The sequence below is a fragment of the Amblyomma maculatum genome, unplaced genomic scaffold (assembly GCF_055883805.1).
Source record: "Amblyomma maculatum isolate TAMU_Amacu unplaced genomic scaffold, ASM5588380v1 scaffold_13, whole genome shotgun sequence".
NCBI lineage: Eukaryota > Metazoa > Arthropoda > Arachnida > Ixodida > Ixodidae > Amblyomma > Amblyomma maculatum.
In genome coordinates, this window is record NW_028146738.1 from 1371400 (window position 1) to 1381277 (window position 9878).

The 9878-nt window shown below is 44.4% G+C and overlaps 1 pseudogene; it reads left to right on the forward strand.

Moving 5' to 3' along the window:
• Nucleotides 1-238: 238 nt before the first annotated feature.
• LOC146172096 (uncharacterized) lies at nt 239-950 on the forward strand (annotated as a pseudogene).
• Nucleotides 951-9878: the final 8928 nt, after the last annotated feature.

The following is a 9878-nucleotide window of genomic DNA, read 5'->3' on the forward strand; positions in this document are numbered from 1 at the left end:
TGCCCAGCTACAGAAAAAGCTTAGCAAAGCAGAATCACAACTGCTTACATTGCTTGTTATGAAGAATTGTCCCAGAAAGTGCATTTTTTACACTGGCCTTCCTAACTTTGTTGTTTTTGAAAGCTTGTTGAAGTATTTTAAACATCGAGCCAGTCACATGTCATACTGGGGCTGGGATAGGAAAGAGCACGAAAACCGTGGCCAGCCCGAAGAGAAAGATACTGCATCTGAATTTTTCATGTTCCTTATACGGCTGAGAACTGGCATGTTTGGAAAAGAAGTAGCACGAAATTTTGGTGTATAAGAAAGCCATGTGAGCCGCATCTTTGCCACGTGGGTCAACTTTGTCCAGAAAGAGCTAGCTGGTATATCCACCATTCCTTCACTTGAAGCTATTCAGCTGCATCTACCAAAGTCATTTCTTGGTTTTGAAAACACGCGCTTGGTACTGGATGGAACAGAGGTTAGGATACAACGACCATCGTCACTTAGTGCCCAGTGCCAGACGTTTTCACTATACAAGCATTATAATACATGCAAGGTTCTCCTTGGATTCACTCCAGTTGGTTACATTGCCTATGTTTCACGCCTATGGGGGGGGGGGGGGCTCGGTTTCGGATAAGAATAAATTAGAGACCAGTGGGCTTTTTGACATCCTGAAACGTAGAGATGCCATTATAGTGGCTAAAGGGTTCACATTCTCACATCTACCTCCTGGTCTTACTGTGCACAGGCCCTCATGTCGAGAACTACATTAGCCACAAGTGTCTGCTGAGGCTGTGGAGCAAACTCGACGCATTACTCGTGCTAGAGTTCATGTGGAACGAGCGATTGCACGTGTCAAAAGCTTCCACATACTTTACAAGGCATTCCCAATCTCTATGATTGACATAGCAGAACAGGTCTTTCAGGTACGCTGCTTTTTAAGCAACTTCAGAGAACCACTTTAAAGGATACCCACTAAATGTCTAGGTCGAGGGTTCAAGTTGCTTTCCTTTTAGCCTGGGTTGTCTTGGTACTTTTTGCATAATAATAATAATTGGTTCACAGGAAGGGAAAGGCGCAGTATCTGTCACACTTGCTCTGTGGGTAGCTGACCCGTGCCGTAAGGGAAGGGAGGAAGGTGGGAGTGAAAGTGGAAAGAGAGAAAGGGGAGCCGTAGTGGAGGGCTTTAAGGGCTAGCGATTTAACGTGCGCCGACATCGCACAGCACACGGCCGCCGTGGTCGGGTTCGAACCTGGGAACTCCGGACAGTACTCGCGCGTCTTACCCCTGCACCACCGCGGTGGGGCTACTTTTTGCATTCGTTTTGTGTTTGCACTTTGAATACTTTTTGTGTTTGCGCTATGAGGCTTTCACAAGTGTTAATTTCAATTAGCATTGTGTTTCCCTTTGAAATTATTTGCCTTTTAGTAAAGAATGCTGATTTGTAGCCGCCTTCTTTTTTTTTTGTTCGTATTTCTTCTGTCCAACACTACGCTGTATCGTTCATTGTGCCCTTTTTACGTGCATACTGAATTTATATTTAAAGCCTTGTTCGGTTCCTTTCTGCCTTGCCCCAGTTGCACCCTCACTGCACATTCACCTCATTGTGCGTGCACTAGTTTGCCAACACATTATTAGCATTGTGAACCAGTGCTGTTGCACTTGGAATTATTTTAGGATCTTTTATTTGAAATGCTCATGATCTTAGGTGAACAGAGGCTAAATAACCAATGGACATTTAGAACATTGGAGTGAATGCCAAGATGATTCCCAATGCTCACTTCAGCTTTGTTAGCTTTAGCTTAAGGCTATTGTCCTCAGGTTGACAGACATAAAATCCTCCCTGTAGTATCTTGTGTGACAGATATTGTTGACTATCTGGAAACTAATTCGTTTTTTACAGATTCACAGCATGGTTTTCGTAAGCATCATTCATGTGAAACTCAATTAATTGCATTCACTAATGACTTGATTTTTGCACTGGACCACTCTTCTCTCATTGATTGCATATTTATCGACTTTGCAAAGGCTTTTGACACCGTGTCACACCAACTGTTACTTTATAAGTTAAGTAAATTAAATATTGATAATGGTATTTCAAAGTGGATTGAGTGTTTTTTAAGTAATCGAAGTCAGTATGTAAATGCTAATGATCATGACTCCCCCATTTCCCCCGTAACCTCTGGCGTTTCGCAAGGATCAGTTCTAGGACCTCTTCTCTTCCTTATCTATATTAATGATCTTCCTTCCTCAGCTACTTCCAAAATAAGACTTTTCGCCTTGCACCTGATAGTAAGAGGCATGTTCGGTCTACAAGGTAGCTTCAACATTTTCTAGTTTGCAACAGAACTGAGGGTCTTGGCACGCTTCCTCGACAGTCAGCCCTTTTTTCCATATAGGGCACTTAACCTCAAGCAGTCCTTCTTTGCCGTCGATGAGCACAATCCAGTCTGGCGAGGCAGCAAGGAAAGGATAGTCTTTATGGATGTACAAGCCAGTTTATTTACCTACAACAGCGAAATCTGCAGATTGTTAGAGCTTGATATGCCTCAACAGCATCCCTCTCATGAGCCCTGCCATAGGCTATTGCTTCACACACTGCTCTATTGTTTGGATAGAGAAGTGACTTCAACAAACCTTCCGACTTAACACAACGGCGGCAGATCCTCTTAAAGGGGGATGCTGTCAGGCGACCAGTTCTTGCAGAATACCACTTTTTGTTCTCTGCTTGGCCCAGTGTCTCTGAGCATATCTGCTGACTCTCTTTCTTCCAGAGGCTTCAGCGAGTGTATGTAGTTTTGTACAATACTTTGTACTTCATAGCTCCAATGATCAGCGTCATCTTTGATCAATGTTTTTGGTTCTTTGTTATTTGTCTCGGACTTCTCTTGGCTTTGTGCGCACAAGTACTGCAGCAACTTTAATGTTGGGCTGCTAGCTGAAAGTCGTTTTCTCAGTTCAATAATATCCTCCTCGTGATAAGGTGCAGCCTTTTCACGCGGGTTAAAGTCTCGCTTCTTTTTTATTCAAGACGGCTTCTTAATTGCATGTTTGCTGAATGAAATCTCTGGCAGAGGCACCCTTTTTGCTGGCTTCTTTGCTGAAATTCAATCAAAAAATGAGGATGTAAGCTGTGTCTACCACTTAGAATTAGTCTTTGCTAGTGCGCTTACAAATGACTGTGTACCCACGGCTGTTACATACAGCCAGATTTACACACATTTGCAAGAAGTTCAGGGAAATGCTTAAGAATGGTTACAAATCAAGGTCTCTTCCAATATACAGCTGCATGAATGACACAGCATGCGTGTGATAATGCATCGCGATGTAAGTGAAAAAAGCCAATACAATGCGTACTCTTTAACCTGACCACAGTTGAAACTGAGCTACGCATGCAGTACTGTGCTAATGCTAAAAATATAAATGCTTGCAAATTCATTCCTATATACCTTCGGGAGGGACAATCCATCTGCATGGCAGGTCCGTGCAGGATGGCTCGTCCGTGTCTCCTCTGTCTCCCGTAACCGTGAACAGCAGTGCAGCAACATTCTGACACGTTTCACTTAATCTGCACGACAGTGAGTAGAAAGAAAAAATACGAGGACACTTAAAACGCTATAGCGTTTCACAAACACGGACAATGTTTTAACACTTTAATTTTGTTTTGATACACCGTTACTTAGCATGATAAAACATTGGCTTTTTATTCTGGGCGGTTTGACCCCTTTGAATGCATTTTTCATTTCTCATTCTTTCAGTTAATTGGTCGATTACACTCTAAATTTTTAATTTGCTATAATCAAGCATTGCCTTTTCATTCTGAGCACTTTGACACCTTGAACCACCAATTTACTTTTTTTTCACTTCTTTATTTTATTAATTAATTATAAACCCGCCGGGGTGGCGCAGTGGTTACGGCGCTCGACTACTGTTCCCAAGGACGCCGAATCGAATCCCGGCCTCGGCGGCCGCTTTTCGATAGAGGCGAAAGGCAAGGCGCCGGTGTGCTGTGCGATGTCAGTGCACGTTAAAGAACCCCAGATGGTCGAAATTTCTTGACCTCTCCACTACGGCGTCACTCATAGCCTGAGTCGCTTTGGGAAGTTAAACCCCACAAACCAACCAACCATTAATTTTTTATAATGAGTTAGTAACTCGATCGTCATTGCTTACCACACACCAATTAATCATCAGTCACTAGAACCACCAATATTCATGGTACGATATTTGTTTCTTTACGCGGCTCCCGAATATTTACGACACGCGGTGCCGACTACTATGCCAACGGCTTTTCGACCGGACGAGTTGTATAAGATATCGCTTAATATTCAGGTGGGTCACGTACGACAGCAGACTGTATCAACAATGGTGAACTACGTGAAGAGCAGCGAAACGTCTGTGCCAGACGTACATGTCACAGGCTCATGCATTTTAATTTTTCCTTTAGTTGCGAAACAAAAAACGCCCCTTCGCATTCAAAACAAAAACAACTCACCCAGCAACACATTCACAGCTTCCTCCAGCGATGTCACTCGTAGCTTTCTAGTACCACGCTGAGACTACGTACGCGCCTGCTTTCATCTAAGGTAGGCAGGCTGCTCTCAAACGACCGAGCTCTGCATCGCCGGTACTTGTGTTAAGCATGATATTCTTGATGTAGCCTCCTTCCCTGAAGACCCACCCGCGGTGCGCTTGACCGATGGTAGAAGTGTTTGCGTGCAGATAATGCCATGCATTATCATTTGTTACACTGCACTTTGAGACGTCGGCAATCCATCCGTCGTCCAAATAAGGGAACGGAATGCCGTCTTCTTGCATCATTACTTTTGCATGCTTTGATTAGACGTCAAAGAACGCGATTAAAAAAGTGCAGAAGCTCTCGCAAAGGCGTTTCCGGCGTGCTGATATGGTCTAAGCTGCTCTGTTTTCCAACCTGTAGGCGAAGTTGCTTTTTTTTCCGATAGGTGTCGCCCCTTATTTTGAAAGTTGTCAATTTCCACCGCTTAAATACGATCGGTTGTCCCCACTTCCCTAGCTGGGGAAACAAAGTTTAATCGGTGCAGTCCAATCACTGGGGCACAAGAAATCACTCGATGTACCGCCCATTGCCGAGGGTGGTGCTCGGACCTCCTCTCACATCTTTCGGTGGAGAGGGCAAACCTTCGATGTCGATGACGATCTTGTGTGGGCGATGGAGTTTCTGCACCAAGGTGAAACGTCCCGCGAAGTCGCCCGCTCGCGGCGGCCTTACCCCCGCGTAATTCCAAGGATGTCGCCCGCTTGTCTCGAGAATTCGGCGAGCGGGGTCAATGCTGCTCGGCGACGTGCCTCTTGCCCATTCAGCACAAGGATAGGTTCCCTGTTGTCGCCGCCGTAGCGCTAACCCGAAAGGCAACTCGTCTCTATCCCGAAGGAGCGGAGGCAGGAAGGGTTGGTGGACGCAGCCGGAAACAAAGGTCACTCCGCCGCCGTCGCCACCGCCTCGCTGCCTTTGACGGAGGTCGTTTGCCGGCGTCCAGGTTTCTCGCTGTTGCCGCCGTAGGCGCCAAGGGGGTTAATGCCCGAAAGGCAGCCCGTCTCCATCCCGAAGGGTGGGAAGGGTTGGCCGCCGCAGATGGAAACAAAGCGTCACTCCGCTGCTGTCACTGCCGCTTCGCTGCTTTTGGCGGCGGTCGCTCGCCGGCATCCGCTAGGTACATCTCCACTTTCAGGTGCTGGAGTCTGCACATACCTCGGCCGGAACCCCGGTCACAACAGGATGTATATACCTTATACATTGGTCAGCACGCTACGTAAGTGCCCTCGCTCATGGACCCAAATAGCCATCATATCTTATCTACTGAACGGGTGAGAAAATTGCAAACACCTGAAGCGTGCTCCATATTATTATTTTAGCCGCACCTGTACATACACTCTTTTGCCTCGCCGCTTGGTGCAAGAAAGATGCCAGTCATTGTAATCTGTGTGGTTATCATATTTAAGACCGATTGAACCAAATAAGATGCATGTAATGTAACAGCAGAGCAGGCGCTGTTTCGAACTGAGCGCTGTCACGTGATCACCAGACGTCGCTTTTGTACCGAGCATCCTGTGCATCTCACGCGCTCAGTTTCGGTCTTGTATGAAAAAAGCGTCGAATTTCCTCGCGCTGCAAGGAATTCAACATTGACGGTTCTTCGCTTCAAAAACTGATAATGTATCATCTCGTTCATAACCTCAATCTCCCCACAGGGACTAACCACCCAACTGCGATAATAAAAAAGTTAGTGGGGTATAATTAATTAGCTGGATAATTGTAGTTTTGCAGGATATTGTGTTCACCATGGCAGAATTTGTTTCTGCAAATATATTTTTTTATTTTAAAGCCACTTCTATTTAAAACACTAAGTCATCAAACACACGATATGCAGAACTAATATTGGAGTCATGGTGCCTATAAGTTCAGTAGTTAATGAATTTTTCAACTGCAGAAGTGCAAATGATGCGCACAGTTAAACAGATTAATCTTTTGAATGATTTAGCTCTAGGCGCCATATTACTTTTTCCGTGTTTCTCACATATGCAAATATTCACATCGGTATATACTGGGTCGAGTATGGCAAACAAAACTGGACCAATATGATTTGGTTTCACCAAATGTCTACAACTGCAAGTCCAGCAGGACTAAATTGGCTTCAGTCATGACTGAAACGTAACCAACTGGCGGAAATGTTTTCCCGACTTGTGTCAACTTGGTCCAGTTCATTCCAATTGGCAGCTAAGTTCAATGGTACTCAAACGGTTTCTCTAGCTCAGACTCAATCATGGCCAATTAGGTTGTAAAGATTTTCTCCTAGGCACCAATTGATTCCTTTTGGCAATGCCACCTGGAGGTAATTTATTTTACTGCGCTGCGAGCATGGCTGATCGAGCTAGAAGGCAAGTCACGGCAGTGAAAAACCAGTCATTACACAACTTTCAGACAATGAAGAAATTACGCACCACCTGCTTTTGAAAGGTGCACCACTCCACCCGCCATGTGCCTTGCAAATTGAACCCTTTTCCAGTGCCTCCCCACCCACTCTGTCTATAATTAAAGTTGTGGTCTTTCGGATATTTGTTCAAGTCGGCACAGTAACATCATGTCTCTTCACTTGTCCCTCTCTCCCAATGTAGCACTGTGTTGTATTTTCTGCTAAAAAAGGGGGCAGAAGAAAGAAAAACTAGCTTCCTCCACCTGGAAAATTTTCAGTTGTTTTTGGAAGAATCGAAGCACTCCAACCTAAATAAATTAAATATTCCAATCGGGAAGTTCACCAGGGGCTTCAAATTTTAGTGCTTCTACTCCTGGCACCTACCCAAAGCGGCAACTCCAACCAGGGAACAGGCAAGCATGCATGACGTTAGCCATATATGGACACTACATCCCTAAATAATTCACAAAACAGAAAGGGATATCAGTACGTATTTTTTTTAGCTTACATATAATACCTCGCTCATCGGGCCCTCCTCCTGAAGCCACTTTCAGATCTCCATTGAGCAAAGCTATTTCGTACAATCAAGCAATGTACACTACATTACAAATTAGGCTGCTAATACTTTTTACAAGAACTTAAAAAGTTTGACATTTATAGTGGTCAATATACAAGTACCACTCTAAGAAACTATTAGTTTTTAATTGAAATGCTCAACAGGGCCTCATAACTGGATGCTAACTGGATGTTCTAATTTGAGTTCCCAGTTGGAAGTAGACAATAAGAGCGGGAGCCTGTTCCGGTTCCTTACGGAAAATGATTTACATGAGTAGTTTGTCTAATATGCCTTATGGCAAGCTTGTGTAAAAGAAATTGAGCTACCAAACTGGATTCACAAGTCCAGCTGCCATGTCATAGCTATTGTGTCCGTTGCCTTTCTATTGGACCCAATGACAATTTTTTGCCTTGGGTTGTGATTGCATGTTATAGAATGCCATTGTCCGTATAAACCCAGAGTATCCCGCCCATCCATCAGAATGCATGCATTTCTTCGGGATGTTAAACCACAAAGTTTGCAATTGAATTTCTTTTACAATTTCCATGCCGCTCAAATTAGCCTTAGGTGTGGGACGTTTACCTTCAGAGCCTCATGCAAGAGTATATTAGCACTTATAAGCATTCATATTCCATACTGCTAAATAACTTAAAACTGCAAGAGCCTCATTAAATTTCCTCTTATATTTGGAAAGATGGAGCACAGCTAAGTTCGTGACAATTACAAAAAATCAATCTTCGTTATCTTCTCTTTAACTTCTCGCTGCTGCTAGCAGTCGCTGGTTGCCAGCATGACTTGTCGCCACTTGGTCCCTGGTCGGACTTATGACGAGACAGCATTCACGATGTCGCAGCGTATCGCTTCTGCAGGAGCAGACTGCCGGTTGAAGAATGACAATATGTGATAGTACCGTGCGCTCTCTTGGCTACAGATGGCGCCATCTCCAACCATTCAATTTTGCGACACTAGTTCTGCAATGCGTGTCATGCTGACACCTGCCCCTGATGATGGAATAGCTCAGCATTCCTTGCAACATGCCCATCATCAGGATATTATGTGTTTGCATTTTCCGACATCATTTGGATCATCGAAGTGTGTAATCGAGACTGAGCTGAAGAGAACCGCAGTAGTGGCGCAACACACAAGATGAGAAAAACAACTCGCCAAACCGGCTCTCCCAACAATGTTTAGCGCCAGTTTCAAACTTTGTTACCTGGAAATAACCAGTGTGAGATTGGCATTTGCAGGCTGTAGTTTTTATAGAGTTGATTCTGGATTTGCAAAAGATAGGTGACAGAGTGTGACGTGACCAATTCCAGTGCCACTTTTTTCACTTTTATATCCTGTCAGGGTAGCCTGGCACAGCTGAAGCTGCCAACCTGTGAGGTACCCAGCCAAGGCCCGAGACTAACCACAACGGTCAGCAACTCATCGCTTTCACATCTCTGAACATCGGTCTGACATTCTGAAGCGGATTACAGCCCTCATGCCAAACTAAGGTGTGTAGCGGTGGAACCAAATTCTCTTTTAGGATTTATTGCTGCTACTTGACTGCTTGACAAAGCCACAAGCTGTGAAATTCGTGTTATTTTATGACAGCATTCGTCTGGCAGGTGCTCTAATTCAAGAAAGATTATTTTCTTGTATTACTTCTTTCAGTTTCCTTTCTCATACATTATCAGGAACTGCCTCACGGCACCTCATACATCAACATATGTGGTTACTATTTTCGCTTTGTGTTTACCTTTATTGATAAGCGTGTACATTATTCTCAAAACTATAAAGAAGTGGTGATTTCTTTGTGATTGCATCTTCGCCCAGTCATTGCCTTAGTGACTGCTTGCAGCATGCACCAAGAACAAGGTCGGTTTGCCAAGTAATTATTTCTTCTCGCTTGGAGGAAAAGGACCAGCAGTGAAGGCTTCAGAAATGTGGGCTGAAATCCATCCCTTCATACTTTCTGATCTGCTGTATTTTAATAAATTAAGGCAGTATATTTGCTTGCCAGCCTAAAACAGAACTTTGATTCCTGTCTGAATATTAGTTGTGAGGTGTCAAAATAGGCCCTTGAATCTTGACTTCAGAACATCAATACTTACGATCGAGCTCAAAATATTCCAGATGCCATTTATAGCGTATTTACACGACTGTAAGTTGACTCCCCCCCCCCGCCGCCCCACCCCGCTCCCACATCCCAAAAAAATCGCATGGCACGAAAAGACAAAAATATACCGCGATGGATGTGCTCGACAATGAAAGTTATTGCCTGGGTGTACAACTTGTCTCCACTTCAAATAGCATATTTCGCCGATATATGCGGCAACCTTGGCCTCCAGTTTTGGATATCTAACCAACTGTATCCCTTGGAGGCTTCATCGTTTGG